The sequence below is a fragment of the Choloepus didactylus genome, chromosome X (genome assembly GCF_015220235.1).
Source record: "Choloepus didactylus isolate mChoDid1 chromosome X, mChoDid1.pri, whole genome shotgun sequence".
NCBI lineage: Eukaryota > Metazoa > Chordata > Mammalia > Pilosa > Megalonychidae > Choloepus > Choloepus didactylus.
This window is the reverse complement of record NC_051334.1, coordinates 151,866,293-151,884,570: the sequence shown is the minus strand read 5'-3', so window position 1 is coordinate 151,884,570 and position 18,278 is coordinate 151,866,293. Positions and strand designations below refer to the sequence as shown.

The 18,278-nt window shown below is 36.0% G+C and overlaps 1 protein-coding gene and 1 non-coding gene across 2 annotated transcripts in view; one reads left to right on the top strand and one right to left on the bottom strand.

Annotated features, from left to right (window-relative positions):
• The window catches only part of LOC119522743 (teneurin-1-like), a 109,783-nt gene that overhangs the window by 58,386 nt on the left and 33,119 nt on the right, over nt 1-18,278 (top strand). The gene's annotated exons all lie outside the window — the stretch shown is intronic.
• Nucleotides 9,396-9,502, bottom strand: LOC119523942. Its single transcript, XR_005214742.1, has one exon. It is a non-coding gene; the product is annotated as a U6 spliceosomal RNA (small nuclear RNA).

Genomic DNA, 18,278 nt, shown 5'->3' with positions numbered 1-18,278 from the left:
ATGCCTTTAAGAGGGGGACATAAGGGAGGGATATAGGACTCTTGGCATTGGTGATGTTGTCTGACTCTTTTATTCTACTTAGGTTAACTCTGTCTTTCCTTTTGTTGCTTTTTAGCTGTCATGTTTTTTTTTTTCTTTCTTTTTCTCTTTCCTTTGTCTCTCTACCTTCTTAGACTCTTCCTCCTTTGTGGAAGAAATGGAGATGTCCTTATATAGATAGTGGTGATGGTGCTGAATACATAATTATATGACAATACAGGGAACCATCGATTGTTTACTTAGAATGGAAAGTATGGTGGCTGAAGAAACCATCATTAAAAAAAAAACAGATTGATGAAGAAACCTTGAAGGCACTACACTGAGTGAAATAAGTCAGACACATAAGGACAAATATTGCATGGTCTCACTGATATGAACTAATTATAATATGTGTACTAATAGACATGAAATGTATGTTACCAGAATGTATAACGAGGCTAAAGAATGTGGAGCGGTTGCTTATTATGAGCAGAATGTTAAAGTAGGTTGAACTTAAGTGTTTGGATATGGACAGAGGTGATGGTAGCATGTTATTGTGAGAATAGCTAACAGTGCTGAATGGTGCATGAATGTGTTGGAAAAGGTAAGCTCAGAGTCACATATGTCACCAGAAGGAAAGTTGGAGGTTAAAATATGGGAATGTATAAAACAGTAAATCTTGCAGTGTACAATCTGTGATTAACTGTACAAACATTAGAAATTTCTCTCATGAGCTAAAACAAATGTATGACACTGTAACTAGAAGTTAATAATAGAGGGATATATAGTGGAAAATATATAACTATTGCAAACTATGTACTGCAGTTAATAGTATTTTAACATTCTTTCACCAATAGTAACAAAGGTACTATACCTTTACTATGAGTCAATAAAGGAGGGGGGTGGTTGGGAGTATGGGAGGATTTGAGTTTTCTTTTTTTGTCTTTATTTCTTTTCTGGAGTAATGAAAATGTTCTAAAAATTGAAAAAAAATTAATTGTGATGGATGCACAGCTGTATTATGGTACCATGGGCAATTGATTGTGCACTTTGTATCTTTGTATAATTGCATTGTATATGAACAATCTCAATAAAATTAAATTTAAAAAAAAATGATGGGGTTTGATGTGTTAATAATGGGGGAATGACTCCTAGGCTTCTGTGCAACTGAGTGGATGGTGTTTCCATTCACTGAAAGGTGATGCCAAGAGGAAGATCAGGTTTGGAGGTAATGATATTGATCAGGTTTTGAGGTAATGATATTGATAATCAGCTTTGGATATGTGTTTTTGAAGTTGGGATGCCTCTGAAACATCCAAGTTAGATATCAAATGAACATCTGGATATACAGAACTGGAACACCTAATCAGGGTCTAGACTCTCCCCTCTTTCCTCATGCAAATCTTATCCTTCATTGAAGCCTAGATTTATCTACCACCTCCATGCAATGTCTCTGACTCCTTTTTTCCAATACTGATCTCCCTTCTCCTCTGAACTGCTAATATTTATTGCCTGAATCACTCATTAGACTATGGCTATATACTCTACCATGTATGTGTGAATATGCCTTGTTTCCATATCTAGAAATTAAGTTCCTTGAAATTAGAGACCATGTTAGATTATGGTCTCCTTCATCACCACAACCAGCCACACACACGTGTATGTGCAAGTTAACTTTATGCTTAACAAAGTGATTGCAAAGCATTTCTGCCACTACAGTATTAGTTAGAAGGAAAAGATGCCAAGACAGACAGATTGGGAATTGAAATTTAACTTCATCTCTTACTAGCATATGTGACTATGGGAAAGTATTATAACATCTTCAAAGTCAGTTTCTTAATATGTTGATTCAGGGTAATGATAATAACTGCCTCAGAGAGTTATTGTTAGGATTAAATATATAACTTATGAAATGCATAGCACAGTGTTAGCCATATGGTAAGCATTAGAATAAATATTATTATTATTATGATTATTATCATTATTATTATTTTGGTAGGGATCAGCCAGTGGTTAGGAAGAGGTGAGAAGTTAAAAGCATATGCCTGTTTTCCTTGCCCTTTTCTATGGTAAGATTGCAAGTCATCCTCTACTTCAGAGAGCTGCCATTAATTTGTACCCTTTAGTCCAGGCTGGAGCATGACCCTTAGTTTTAGGGAACATTCCAGTGGAGCCAGTCTTTTATGTTGCATAAAGCATCAATTAAGTTATGGCCAAAGCTCACAATGTGTGAGTTTTGGGCACATATGCTTATATGTACTTATATGTATTAATATTTTTATTATTAAGACACATTGCTTTTGGTGTATGGCATGTGTTCATCATTATATTGCTGGCAAGTAAGAAATAATTGCTCACTTTAGGGGAGAGAAGTACATTAATGCTTGAAAGTAGTGGGAAGTGCTTTTATTAAATTACCTCTTCCAATTGCTTTACTTGTACCCTAGTCACCCCACACTAATGCATCTAAGTAGTTTTCTGTCAGCTCACCAAGAGAACCAGAATATTTCTTTTTTTTAACATGAAGAAACTTGTGGGGTGCCACGATTTGGTGGAAGAAGGTTTTTTCTTTATTTGTATTACTGAAATATTTATTTATGAAATCACATTGGGAATGCATATGATAAGCGTATAGTAGACGTGAGTTGCTACTTCTACTTATAAAAACCCAGTATGTCTTTTAAATGAATAGCGGTAGTAAAGAAAAAAATTATGACAAATAGTTTTCCAACTCTTCCATGCCAATGCATCCAATTTTATATGTAACTTACTGTACTAATTCTTATTATAAAGAGCTTTTTATTGAAATGTAGCTTTGGAATCTAGAGGTATTTTAATATACCAGTAGATGGTATGTATTTCAATTTCATATATAAATAATTAGAATTCAAACTAATCTTTGTAGTTAGTTTTCTTTCCACACCCTTCTTAAGTCTCATTTGAATTTTAGGTAGGTTAAGGAGTAAAATTGATATCCTAGCTAAATGAAAGCTATCTTTCTATAATTGTAGCTTAATGTTAAAATTAAACTGTTCACAAGGGGAATGTTTTAAATAACCTTTCCCAGATTTGGAATTTTTTACTGCAGATATTATTTGGCATTTATATGGGGCACCTTAGCAAGAGTGGACTTCTATTTATATAGCATTAAGTGGAACAATTTATACGCTCAGAATTTTATAAGTAACCTGTGGAGTGTTTCAATTTTTCTTATATCCTTCCTCCTCCCTACCACAGCTTTCCATTCATTGAATGGTGCAAGTATTACAGAGTTTCAGGTGGGCTCTGGTTTGGCTGGAAGAACACCCTCCCCAACACACACATACACACACACACACACATGCACACTTACACACAAAGATTACATTAAAATCCCAAGTACTTACTTAAAAATATTTTTGAAGCAAAGTGACAAGCCACATTGTAAAGTGCCAAATGCAGCATATCTCAGCATAGCTTTCTGGGGTCCACAGCTTCCCTAACGGAGGATGCACAGCTGCCATTGACATGGTTTTCACAAAGTAGATTTCAGTTGAGTGCAAGAAGCTAAATTCCTAAGTGTCACTATTTTTATATATTTGAGATATACCTGATGCTCTGGAAGAACTCTGAATTATTACTCTTTCATCCATGTGGTTCTGGTACTGAAATTGGTCTGATCACCATTATTACACATTTATTCCAATTAGAAGATGATCTCAGTGACAGCAGGGATTTTTACCTGTTTTGTTCATTGCTTTGTCCTCAACATCTGGAGCAGGGCTTGACACATTAGCAGTTTAATAAATATTTGCTAAATAAATGGGATTGCCTTAATTCTGCATTAGAACTCACAGCCTTAGAATTCCTAGGCTGCTTTGTAAACTTCTGAAAAATTATTAAAATTCAGGTATTTGTGCTTAGATTAATCATTCTGGAGCCCTTACATGTATATAAGAATAGTAAGCAGCTTGGGATATAATTTGAGAAAAGTAAGGTCCAATTGTTTTAGGTTATCATATTAGGTCCTTTGCAAAATGACTTCATCATAGTTTATTAGCCCCCACCTGTAATACAAACATGGAAACTTGTTTTCTAGTCCTTGAATTACCATTCCCTTGCACACATCTGTACCTTTGCACACATGCTTCTCTCCTCTAGAAATTCTCTTCCCTATCTTTTAACCTTTGCAGAGGCATATTCATCCTTCAAGAGGCACTTAAAGGATCACCTCTTGCCTTGAACATTTTTCATTCTTCCAGGGAGAGTCAGTCTGTCACTCCCCTGGGACTCCTTAGCCCTTTCATGGCACTTACCTCTTTTCCTGTCATCATTTCCATGTATGCACTAGATTATCAGCCCTACATGGGCAGGGTAAATCTTTTTCCACCTTTTAATGTGCCTGAATCCTGTCACAGTGCATATCACAAAGTAGGTGCTCAAGGAGTGCTTATTAAATAACTTATGGACTGAGTACATGAAAGCAAGTGCCAAGGTCCTTCTTTTCCCAAAGCGTGTCCCTCTCCAACTTGCCTATATACCAAAATTCTTATCACAAGTCACACCCTTGTTTTAAAGAATTAAACAACTCTATTAAAAATCATAATATATAATTTGTCATGGGTTTGGGAAGAGAAAGTACATTAAAAATAACTTAAATTTATCATATTTGCTAGCACTGTGCTGTGCTTTGAGCTAACTGGCCACAGAACAAAGAAGTTTGATCAAGAAAGGAAAAATAAAGGAATGGGAACACGGTCCTGGACAAAGAAGTGACACCATGAAAGTAATGGACGCTGAGTATGAGGTGGGGAGAGGTTAATGGAAAAGTGGATGTACCAGAGGAACAGAACTACCTCAGAATCATGCCCGGGTTAAACCTCGGAACCAGTGACAGAGCCAAGTAACTGTGGAAAGTGAAAATTCAGTCAAGCAGTTGTTTTGTTAATATAATGTCAAATCATGCTTCAGTTATTTGCTTGTTTTTTTCCTAAGGTGGTGGATTTGGGTACCAAATAGAGTCACCTACACAACAAGCATTGTATGGACTCATGTTACATCTGCCCTGTATATCATTAACATCTTTGGGCAATCCTCATTGATAAATATGTTGTTTGATCTGCACATCCTTCCAAAATCTGTATTATGAACATGATTGAATTCATATATATAGACGACCCATTGTTTTTTAAGTGCATGAAATGTTAATTGCTTGTTCAGGTTAAATGTTTAGGGCAGTGTTAATAAAGATTTGGGCCATATAAGTTTCTAATTCAAAAGCACTAATGTCATTCTTGCTGTTTGTATTTGCTTTCTAGCTTTAAGAGGTTATGGAAAATGCATTTTGCAGAAATTGCCTGCAGTGTGAGCACTAAATGATTGCATGAAGGCTAAAGAGAAGCATGCTTTACCTGATTTTTTACTTGATAAACTTAAAATAAAGAAAAATGTTATTAAACATTCAGTTAGAAAATGTGTTTAATTAGTAACTCAAAGCCTTTCTCTGAATACTGTGATACACACAAAATTCATAATGTAGATCACAGATTTAGGCTCAATCTATTTAGCCTGAGATGATAATGCTACCTTGTAAACAGGACATGATCCCAAATTTTGATCTGATTGTCTCCTCTGAACGGGTGATACTGTGCTAAAGTAATATATCCCAACATCCATTTCCCAATGAATAATATTCCTCTCATCTTTGTAAACATTGTTAAATAATTGCAAAATTCTCCTTAAGGCAGCTGCTCTTAGCAAGGGATCTAAACACAGGAGAGGCCAACGTTTTCTTCTATTTGTCCACTTGCAGACACAGATGTTGTTTGTGTTGTCTGGAAGCACAGAATATGCTGTAACATATCATTGTTTTCAGTGAGTCAAAGTGACATGATGCTGGTGGGAATGAATCTGTAAGAATTACTATAAAGTGAAATAGTACTTCAAAAGGAAGAATAAAAATACATTAAACTCATATAAGAAAAATGAGTTAATATATGCATATTTTAAGGGTCTTTTTTGTAGACCTCAGTGACAGAGTAAATGTCCATTGTTTCCCTAGCCCCCGTATCCCTTACATTGTTTTGGTGGCTGGCTGTGAAAATCCAGATGGAAACAGCAGCGAGCTGAATGAAATTCGGGAGGTGAGAAGCAGGAAGTTCTAGCATCAGCTACATGCACATTACACAAATGAGAACTAGGCTGTGAGTTTGAATGTGCTACTTACAACATCATATGCAGTATAAGGTGATTAGGACTCAGTGTTAAAATTGTTCCGAGTTAGCTTTGCCACTTAGTATCTATGTGGCTTTGGCACTTTATTCAATCTCTCTTTGAATCTCACTCCTTTATTTGAAAAACAGGGGTAATAATAAACTTTCTCACAGGACATATTGTGAGCATTAAATGAAATAATGTATGTTTCAGGACCTGGTACATAGATGGTGATAAATACGTGTTTAGATTTGCTTTCTTAATATATACATGATTCAAACCTGCATGTTCCTTAGTAGCTTGACACCCTTCAACTTGTGCATCAAGAACAAGGAATGTGTACTTCGAAATCTGAACTACTAGTCCAAGTTGTTAAGTCTAAAACCACTTAATTAGTTACCAGGTAACATTTCTGGTACCTGAGGCAGATTAGTTTCCTGATTTGCACAGAGATGGGCCTTTCTTTCTAAGTTCACGTTTGTACCCATAGGACTGTAATGTAAACACCATTCTCAAAAATAATTCTATTGGTTCAGATGTACTACACTTCAGAATGAGGAGAAGATTTGCTCTAATTACTAGAGTGTTTTACTACTATGCTTGTGTTTCCCGTCTACTGTTGACTTTTATCTACTATGCTACTAAAAAGCCCTTATAGAAAATTGGTGGTAAACAAAAGGGACAATAACCTCCCATTGTTGAGAATTGGCCTTTGAGCATTATTTAAAAAGTAGGGTTACATTTGCAATGAGTCAACCATACCCTCTCATGTAGTCTTCTTTGAAATAAGTAACATACATTTGGCCAGAATGAATAGTCAGGATTATAAGAGAAATCTGTAGCTAAAGAACAAAGCGAAGGCAACTAGCCTATTACGGTAGGAATGACAAATGTTATTCACCGATGCCACTGAATCCACCCAGTCTGTCATGGTACTTTGTCATTGAGCCCAGATTGGCCCATGAATCCTTCTAGTTACATTAAGAGCAAACCCAATTTGTTGGTCATGTTAGCATCAGTCTATAAAAATTTAAGCATTGAAGAATTTCAGTGTTCAGAATTTAATCCATTCTGATTGCATTGAAGTAAAGACAAATGGAAGACAGATTGGTTTTTCAGTCTTATCAGCCTTGTTACTTTGTTTCATTACTCCCAGTATTCAACTGCAGCACTGAAATTAGACAAACAAAAAACATTTTATTTTTCACTGACATTTTCTAAAAACATTTTTATTGAGGTATAATCATTATATAATAAACTGTACATATTTAGAGTGCACAATTTGTTACATTTTGACATGTATATACCTGTGAAACCATCACCACAGCCATCATAGTGAACTTATCTATAAACCTCAGAAGTTTCCTCTTGCCCCTCCCTGCTCCCTCCCACACAAGACAAAAACTGAAGGGCTTTCTGTCACTAAAGTTTAGTTTGCATTTCCTAGAATTTCACATAAATGGAAGCATACAATATGTAGACTTTTTTGGCCTCACTCAACATATTATTTTGGTATTCATCCATGCTGTTGTGTGTATAATAATACGGCACTTCTATTGCTCACTAGTATTCCATTGTACAGATATATCAGGGTTTGATCATTTGTCTACCTCTTGATGGCCATTTGAGTTGTTTCCATCCTTTGGCTATTACAAATAAAAGCTGCTATGAGCATCCATGTATGGACATGTGCTTTCATTCCTCTTGAGTAAATATCTAAGAATAGAATAGTTAGATAATATGGTAGATGTATGTTTAACTTCATAAGAAACTTCCCAATTCTTTGCCAAAGATGTACAATTTTGCATTCCCAATTCCTCCACATCCTTGCCACTGTTGGTAAGGTGAGTCTTTGCCATTTTAGTCATATGAAGATGTGTATAGTGGTATCTCATTGTGGTGTTTTTTTTTTACATTATTTTACTGTGAAATATATATAAAGAAAAGTGGTAACTTTCAAAGTACAATTTAACAAATAGTTAGAGAGCAAATTTCAAAGAATGTTATGGGTTACAGTCCCACAATTTTAGCTCTTTCCTTATTGTGAAATATAACCTATAAACAGAAATGTAACAACTTTCAAAGTTTTAAAAAGTAGCTACATAGCAAATTTTGAAGCATATTATATGTTGCAGTCCTACCACATCAGTTATTTCCTGTTGCCTATTTTAGTACCCTAGAAACTATAAAAAATTATAAAAAGATTCAATATTCATAATCCTTTTTTAAATCCTATCTTGTCAGTTGCTACCCCTCTCTCTAGTTTGATCACTGTCTCAATCTTCAGGGACACCTGGGCAGTGACTACCCTAACTTGTTCATATTGAAAAGGGGTGTTGACAGTATGGGGAAGGAGGATGTACCTGGTTGATGTTCTTGGAGAGGCTTTTGCCTCTGGATTTTGGGACTTATCTGGTGTAGGAACACTCTGGGGGATTTAAGTTTCTGAAAAGTAAATTTAGTGAGTGAAACTTTTATGGAGCGGCAGATAGGGACCTAGGTATTCTTTAGTATTTTCAGAAGTACTATTTGTTAGAGCTTGAATACTGTGGGTATTTGGAATATCTAGCTGGAGCTTGCATAAGAGTAACATCCGAGATAGCCTCTCGATTCTATTTGAAATCTCTTAGCCACCCTGAAACCTTATTTGTTACCTTTCTTTTCCCCCTTTTTGTTAAGCATGCATTCCCAATCCCTCAATGCCAGGACCAGGCTCATTCCTGGGAGTCATGTCCCACATCACCAGGGAGACTCATTCCCCTGTGAGTCATGTCCCATGCAGTGGGGAGGGTAATGAATTTATTTGCAGAGTTGGGCTTAGAGAGAGAAAGGCCACATCTTAGTAACCAAAGAAGTTCTCTGGAGGTGGCACTTAGGCATAATTATAGGTATGCTTAAACTCCCCTTTACAGCCATAAGTTTCACTACAGCAAGCCTCAAGATCAGGGGATTAACTTATTAAGTAGGGGGTTCCTAATTTCACATAACATATATTCTGTCCAAGATAAACAATCAATGTCTCACATTATCTTCGATTAGGTATACAATCATCATCACTCTCAAATTTTAAGCAATTATCAAAACCCCAAACACCCTAAAGCTCTTATCAGCCCCCAGTTATTTATCCCTAGTATTAGTGTGGTGCTGGTAAGGTAATCCTATTAAATATAGTCTATAATATGCAAAAAAGTATGGAATGCTTCATGAGTTTGCATGTCATCCTTGTGCAAGGACCATGCTCATCTACTTTGTATTGTTCCAATTTTAGTATATGTGCTGCCAAAGTGAGCACTCATTGTGGTTTTATTTTGTATTTCTTTCATGTCTAATGATGTTGAGCATCTTTTCATGTGCATATTTTCAATCTATACATCTTCTTTGCAGTGGCTTTTCTTTTGATTCTCTTAACAGTGTCTTTTGAAGAGCAGAAATTCTTAATTTTGCTAAAGTTCAATTTTTCATTTTTTTCTTTAGTGGATAATTCTGTTAGTCTTATTTGTACCTATTAAATCTTTATGAAATGAACAGTCACAAATATTTTTCTCCAATATTTTCTTGTAGAATATTTACAGTTTTGAGTATATATTGGGTATATGACCCATTATTAATTAATGTTTGTATATGGTACAAGGTATGGGCCAAAGTTAATTTGTTTGCATATTATTATTCAATTATTCCAGCAACATTTATTTAAAAAAAAATTTCTCCACTTAACTCCCTTTGCAACTTGGTCAACAGTCAATTGACCATATATGCATGGGTCTATTTTTGAGCTCTGTATTCTGTTCCATCATTCTATTTGTCTTTCTTTACACCAAGACAACACTGCTTTGGTTACTGTATCTTTACAATAACTCTTGGAGTCACATTGTGTAAATCCTCCAACATTTTCATTTTCAATTTTTTTTGGTAAAGGAATTGTGGGAAGACCATGGAATAGGAAGCTCCAGGAATCATTCCCTCCACCAGAACAACTATTAAATGGGCAGGAACTCTGGAGTCCAATAGAACACTGCACAGCATCCAGGAAAGAATGGGAGGAAGAGGCTGGTAAATACCAGTAAATTTCTTCTTTCACCTACTAGAAACCATCATCCATCCCCCACTCTCACAGCATGCCACAGTGGGGTCCAGTCCTTAGCATAGCTTGCTGGTTACAGAGAGAGACATAAAAATCCACTTTCCCAAGATCTGGGGGTGGGGCACTGCCAACCACTGATAATTGCTTTTGGTTAGCTACTTCAGATCACTGGGGGTCCAGCCTTCAGGTCAGCCACTTTACCAACCCTCCCTGGACAAAGGTGTCAAAAGAGACTTAAAGACAGTACACTTCTTCAGAACTGCAGAAGACAGTTGAAAGGGCTGCATTTGATAGGCACATGCTGAAAGTACAGTTTGGGAAGTTGTGGAAAAGTACAATTATAAAAATGTGCTTTCATCAATTGTACCAAATGTAGCACACCAATATAAGGTGTCAGTAACAGGGTAGTATATGGGAATCCTGTATTTTATGCATGATTGATTTGTAAACCCACAACTTCTCTAATAAAAAAATAAAAAACAATAGTTAAAAAAGAAAGTCCTGGCACCCTTCCTGACTCCTCTCCCATCCCCTCCCCAGAGCAGTGGAGCTAGTAGGCACTCCTTTGGTGGGTCCTTTACCTTGCTATGGTTGGAAAAGACTGAATTTGGAAACTTCTCTCCAGTGGGCCCCTCTCCCAGAATTTGCTCTCCAGGCAAAAGCAGCTTGAGGCTAAGAGATCAGCATAAGAAATGCCTGAGGTGAATGGTCACAATAACTGAAATAAAAAATTCCCAGGACAGTTTTGACAGCATATTGGAGCTTGGAGAAGAAAGAATCAGTAAACTTGAATACAAAACAATTGAAATGAGTCAGGTTGAGGAGCAGAAAGAAAAAAAAACACATAAAAAGGAAAAAAAATAGCCTCAAGTGTAACAATATACACATTATGGGATTCTCAGAAGGAGAAGAAAGAGAGAAGAAGGAATATTCAATGAAATAATGACAGAGAACTTCCCAAACTTAACAAAAGAATTAATAAGCACATCCAAGAATCCCAAAGAACATCAAATGGGATAAACTTGAAGAAAAATATGCATTGACACATAGTGATAAACTGTCAAATTCAAAGAACAAAAGAAATTTCTAAAAGTTGCAAGAGAAAGGTACTGTGTTATGTACAAGGGAGTCCCAATTAGTTTGAGTGTCAATTTTCTCATCAGAAATCATGGAAGCAAGAAGGCAGTGAGTTGAAATACTTAAAGTGCTGAAAGAAAACAATTGCCAACTGAGAAATTTATATCCAGGGAGATTTTCTTTCAAAAATGAGGGAACTGGATAATGTAGAAGAAATGGACAATTTCCTGGAAACATATGAACAACCTAGACTGACCAGAGAAGAAATAGAAGACCTCAACCAACCCATCACAAGCAAAGAGATCCAATCAGTCATCAAAAATCTTCCCACAAATAAATGCCCAGGGCCAGATGGCTTCACAGGGGAATTCTACCAAACTTTCCAGAAAGAACTGACACCAATCTTACTCAAACTCTTTCAAAACATTGAAAAAAATGGAACACTACCTAACTCATTTTACGAAGCTAACATCAATCTAATACCAAAACCAGGCAAAGATGCTACAAAAAAGGAAAACTACCGGCCAATCTCCCTAATGAATATAGATGCAAAAATCCTCAACAAAATACTTGCAAATCGAATCCAAAGACGCATTAAAAAAATCATACACCATGACCAAGTGGGGTTCATTCCAGGCATGCAAGGATGGTTCAACATAAGAAAAACAATCAATGTATTACAACACATTAAAAACTCGAAAGGGAAAAATCAATTGATCATCTCAATAGATGCTGAAAAAGCATTTGACAAAATCCAACATCCGTTTTTGATAAAAACACTTCAAAAGGTAGGAATTGAAGGAAACTTCCTCAACATGATAAAGAGCATATATGAAAAACCCACAGCCAGCATAGTACTCAATGGTGAGAGACTGAAAGCCTTCCCTCTAAGATCAGGAACAAGACAAGGATGCCCGCTGTCACCACTGTTATTCAACATTGTGCTGGAAGTGCTAGCCAGGGCAATCCGGCAAGACAAAGAAATAAAAGGCATCCAAATTGGAAAAGAAGAAGTAAAACTGTCATTGTTTGCAGATGATATGATCTTATATCTAGAAAACCCTGAGAAATCAATGATACACCTACTAGAGCTAATAAACAAATTTAGCAAAGTAGCAGGATACAAGATTAATGCACATAAGTCAGTAATGTTTCTATATGCTAGAAATGAACAAACTGAAGAGACACTCAAGAAAAAGATACCATTTTCAATAGCAACTAAAAAAATCAAGTACCTAGGAATAAACTTAACCAAAGATGTAAAAGACCTATACAAAGAAAACTACATAACTCTACTAAAAGAAATAGAAGGGGACCTTAAAAGATGGAAAAATATTCCATGTTCATGGATAGGAAGGCTAAATGTCATTAAGATGTCAATTCTACCCAAACTCATCTACGGATTCAATGCAATCCCAATCAAAATTCCAACAACCTAATTGCAGACTTGGAAAAGCTAGTTATCAAATTTATTTGGAAAGGGAAGATGCCTCGAATTGCTAAAGACACTCTAAAAAAGAAAAACGAAGTGGGAGGACTTACACTCCCTGACTTTGAAGCTTATTATAAAGCCACAGTTGCCAAAACAGCATGGTACTGGCACAAAGATAGACATATAGATCAATGGAATCGAATTGAGAATTCGGAGATAGACCCTCAGATCTATGGCCGACTGATCTTTGATAAGGCCCCCAAAGTCACTGAACTGAGCCATAATGGTCTTTTCAACAAATGGGGCTGGGAGAGTTGGATAGCCATATCCAAAAGAATGAAAGAGGACCCCTACCTCACCCCCTACACAAAAATTAACTCAAAATGGACCAAAGATCTCAGTATAAAAGAAAGTACCATAAAACTCCTAGAAGATAATGTAGGAAAACATCTTCAAGACCTTGTATTAGGCGGCCACTTCCTAGACTTTACACCCAAAGCACAAGCAACAAAAGAGAAAATAGATAAATGGGAACTCCTCAAGCTTAGAAGTTTCTGCACCTCAAAGGAATTTCTCAAAAAGGTAAAGAGGCAGCCAACTCAATGGGAAAAAATTTTTGGAAACCATGTATCTGACAAAAGACTGATATCTTGCATATACAAAGAAATCCTACAACTCAATGACAATAGTACAGACAGCCCAATTATAAAATGGGCAAAAGATATGAAAAGACAGTTCTCTGAAGAGGAAATACAAATGGCCAAGAAACACATGAAAAAATGTTCAGCTTCACTAGCTATTAGAGAGATGCAAATTAAGACCACAATGAGATACCATCTAACACCGGTTAGAATGGCTGCCATTAAACAAACAGGAAACTACAAATGCTGGAGGGGATGTGGAGAAATTGGAACTCTTATTCATTGTTGGTGGGACTGTATAATGGTTCAGCCACTCTGGAAGTCAGTCTGGCAGTTCCTTAGAAAACTAGATATAGAGTTACCATTCGATCCAGCGATTGCACTTCTCGGTATATACCCGGAAGATCGGAAAGCAGTGACACGAACAGATATCTGCACGCCAATGTTCATAGCAGCATTATTCACAATTGCCAAGAGATGGAAACAACCCAAATGTCCTTCAACAGATGAGTGGATAAATAAAATGTGGTATATACACACGATGGAATACTACGCGGCAGTAAGAAGGAACGATCTGGTGAAACATATGACAACATGGATGAACCTTGAAGACATAATGCTGAGCGAAATAAGCCAGGCACAAAAAGAGAAATATTATATGCTACCACTAATGTGAACTTTGAAAAATGTAAAACAAATGGTTTATAATGTAGAATGTAGGGGAACTAGCAGTAGAGAGCAATTAAGGAAGGGGGAACAATAATCCAAGAAGAACAGATAAGCTATTTAACGTTCTTGGGATGCCCAGAAATGACTATGGTCTGTTAATTTCTGATGGATATAGTAGGAACAAGTTCACAGAAATGTTGCTATATTATGTAACTTTCTTGGGGTAAAGTAGGAACATGTTGGAAGTTAAGCAGTTATCTTAGGTTAGTTGTCTTTTTCTTACCCCCTTGATATGGTCTCTTTGAAATGTTCTTTTATTGTATGTTTGTTTTCTTTTTAACTTTTTTTTTCATACAGTTGATTTAAAAAAGAAGGGAAAGTTAAAAAAAAAAAAAAGAAAGAAAAACAAGGAAAAAAATAAAAGATGTAGTGCCCCCTTGAGGAGCCTGTGGAGAATGCAGGGGTATTCACCTACCCCACCTCCATGGTTGCTAACATGACCACAGACATAGGGGACTGGTGGTTTGATGGGTTGAGCCCTCTACCATAAGTTTTACCCTTGGGAAGACGGTTGCTGCAAAGGAGAGGCTAGGCCTCCCTATATTTGTGCCTAAGAGTCTCCTCCGGAATGCCTCTTTGTTGCTGAAATGTGGCCCTCTCTCTCTGGCTAAGCCAACTTGAAAGGTGAAATCACTGCCCTCCCCCCTACGTGGGATCAGACACCCAGGGGAGTGAATCTCCCTGGCAACGTGGAAAAAGACTCCCGGGGAGGAATGTAGACCCGGCATCGTGGGACGGAGAACATCTTCTTGACCAAAAGGGGGATGTGAAAGGAAATGAAATAAGCTTCAGTGGCAGAGAGATTCCAAAACGAGCTGAGAGATCACTCTGGTGGGCACTCTTACGCACACTTTAGACAACCTTTTTAGGTTCTAAAGAATTGGGGTAGCTGGTGGTGGATACCTGAAACTATCAAACTACAACCCAGAACCCATGAATCTCGAAGACAGTTGTATAAAAATGTAGCTTATGAGGGGTGACAATGGGATTGGGAAAGCCATAAGGACCAAACTCCACTTTGTCTAGTTTATGGATGGATGTGTAGAAAAGTAGGGGAAGGAAACAAACAGACAAAGGTACCCAGTGTTCTTTTTTACTTCAATTGCTCTTTTTCACTCTAATTATTATTCTTGTTATTTTTGTGTGTGTGCTAATGAAGGTGTCAGGGATTGATTTAGGTGATGAATGTACAACTATGTAATGGTACTGTAAACAATCAAAAGTACAATTTGTTTTGTATGACTGCGTGGTATGTGAATATATCTCAATAAAATGATGATTAAAAAAAAAAATGAGGGAGACATTAAGATACACCAAGAGAAACAAAAACTGAGGGAGTTTGTCATCTCTAGACCTCCCTTACAAGCAATGCTAAAGGTAGTTCTTCAGACTGAAAGGAAAGGACACCAGAGTGTGGTTCAGAGGTACAAAGAAATAAAGACTTCCAGTAAAAGTAACCATTTGGGTAATTATAAATGCAGTATTATTGTAATTTGGGGATGTAACTCCCCTTCTTCCTACAGGTGCTAAAATGCAAATGTGTAAAAAGTAATGATAAATCTATGGTTTTGGACATTCAGTATACAAAAATATAATTTGTTATGAGTACAAAAATGATGGGGAGATAGAGTGGTATAGGAAGAGTGTATTTTTATGGAAGTTGAAATGAAATCAAATATGATTGTTATATATTTAGGATGTGAAATTTTAATCCCATGGCAATCACAATGAAAATATATGAAAAATATATCCAGATATAAATGAGAAGGGGCTCAATATGATACAACACAAAAAATCAAATATGTATGAAAGTAGACATTAACAGAATAAATGAGGGGCAAAAAATATACATGAATTACAAAGACTAAATAGCAAAATGACAGAAGAAAGTCCCTCATTATAAGTAGTGACTTTAAATGTAAATAGATTAAACTCCCCAGTCAATTTGCAGAGATTGGCTGAATGGATTAAAAGTAACATCATCCAACTATATGATGTTTACAGGAGACTCACTTTAAATTCAAAGACATAAGTAGGTAGAAAGTGAAAGGATGAAAAAAATATGTCATGCAAGCAGTAACCAAAAGACAGCTGGGATAACTATAATATCAGATTAAATATATTATAGGTAAAAAATATTATGAGGGACAAAGATAGTTATATAATGATAAAGGTGTCAATTCAACATGGAGACAAGAGGATGTACCAATTATAAATATATATGCATCTAATAGTAGAGTCCCAAAATATAAGGAGTAAATGCTAAAATAGTTGAGGGGAAATAGCTGGTTTTATGTTAATAGTAGGAGATTTCAATACACCATGTTCCATAAAGGATACAACACCTAGACAGTAGATCAATAAAGAAATACAAGTCTTGAACAATACCCTAAACCAACCAGACCTGACACACATATACAGAACACTTCTCCAAACAAAGAACAACAAAAAAGAATACACATTCTTCTCTAGTGCACATGGATCATTCCTCAGGATAAACCATATGTTAGGTCACAAAACAAGTCTCAATAAATTAAAAAAAAATAAATAACAAAATGTATCCTCATTGACCGAAATGGAATCAAGCTGAAAATCAAGAACAAAGGGAGAAATGAAAAATTCACCAATATATGGAAATTAAACAGCATACTTTTCAAAAAACCAATGGGTTAAAAGGAAATCACAATCAAAATTAGAAAATATCTTGAGGCAAATGAAAGTAAAAATAAAGCATACCAGTACTTATGGGATGCAACAAAGACAGTAATGAGAGGGAAATTTATACCTCTAAATGCTTACATTAAAAAAAGAAGAAAGATTTCAAATCAGAGACCTAACCTCAAACCTGGAAGAACAAGACAAGAAGAGTAAACTAAACATAAAGCAAGCAGAAGACAGGAAATGCCAAAGATTAGAGCAGAGATAAGTGAAATAAACAATAGAAAACTATAGAGGAGATCAACAAAACCAAAAGTTGGTTCTTTGAAAAGATCAATAAAATTGACAAACTTTTAGCCAGATTCACCAAGAAAAAGAAGACAGAAGACACAAATAACAAAAATCATAAATGAAAAGGGGGCATTATTACTGACCCTACTGAAGTACAAAGGAGTATAAAAGGACACTATGAATAATTATATGACAAAAAATTAGATAACCTAGATGAAATGGACAAATTCCTAGAAACAAGCTACCTACACAGACTCAAGAAGACATAGAAGATCTCAACAATTCAATAACTAGTAAAGAGGTTGAATCAGTAATCAAATACCTTCTAACAAAGAAACACCCAGGAGCAGATGGCCTCACAGGGGAATTTTACCAAACATTGCAAGAAGAATTAACATCGGTCCTGCTCAAATCCTTCCCAAAATATTGAGGAGGAGGGAGCATTACCGAATTCTTTCTATGATGCCAACATCACCCTTTTACCAATGCCAGATAAAGATAACACTTCTGAGCATAGATTCAAAAATCATCAACAAAATTGTAGCAAACTGAATCCATCAGCACATTAAAAAAGTTATACACCATGTTTAAGAGGGTTTTATACCAGTCATGCAAGGGTGGGTAAACATGAGAAAATCAATTAATGTAACACACTACATTAACATAAGTGGGGAAAAAACACATGATCATTTAAACTGGCATACAGAAAGTATTTGGCAAAATCCAGCACCACTTCTTGAAAAAACCATTTAGAAAACTAGGAATAGTAGAAAACTTCCTCAACATCATACATGGCAAATATGAAAAACCCAAAGCTAACATCATACTTAATGGTGAAAGATTGAAGGCATCTAAAATCAGGAACAAGTCAAGGATGCACACTGTCACAGCAGCTATTCAACATTGTACAGGAAGTGCTAGCCAGGGCAGTTTGGCAAGAAAAAGAAGTAAAAGGCATCCATATTGAAAAGGAATGCATGAAACTTTCCCTATTTGCAGATGACATGACCTTATGTACAGAAACTCCTGAAAAATCCACAACAAAACTCCTAGAGCTAATAAATGAGACATCAAATTGGCAGGGTACAAGATCAATACCCCAAAATCAGTAGTGTTTCTATACACTTGTAGTGAACAATGGAAGAAGAAATCAAGAAAA